The sequence below is a fragment of the Penaeus monodon genome, chromosome 22 (genome assembly GCF_015228065.2).
Source record: "Penaeus monodon isolate SGIC_2016 chromosome 22, NSTDA_Pmon_1, whole genome shotgun sequence".
Classification (NCBI taxonomy): Eukaryota; Metazoa; Arthropoda; class Malacostraca; order Decapoda; family Penaeidae; genus Penaeus; species Penaeus monodon.
The window spans coordinates 14087826-14088334 of NC_051407.1; positions in this window are offsets into that span (position 1 = coordinate 14087826).

Sequence of the window (509 nt, forward strand, 5' to 3'; positions counted from 1 at the left end):
GTCTACGTAACATTATCTATAAACATATTTCCTACGAAAGATGACCACAAAATATGAATAATTTGTGATTTTTTCTGTTCTTCGTTTTGGCTCAGCCCAAGAGGCTTTTTTATAATCATATTTCCTGTACGATGAACGATAACACAATGTGAATAATTAATTTGCGTTAAGTACATGATCTCATTAACACTTTTAGTAACATAATTAAAAATTCATAAATTCATTACCTAGAAAAGGAGCCCCTTCAATTTATGCAATTATGCGATACTCAAACGTTGAATAATTTAGAGCATTTCGCAATGACGTCACGGCAGGGATGGCCCTTCTCAAATAATATCTCTTTTAAAAACTTGCACATTTTATGCTTAACACATAGGCACTTAGCACGGCCACAATATCCCTGTCTTGTTTGAGTTACGTGGAGTTAGATTAGTGGGAGTGAGACCATCTATCCTGATAGGTTTCTCTAGTTTCCGAATCTCTGGTCCGTTGTGTGGGTTTAGCGTGAA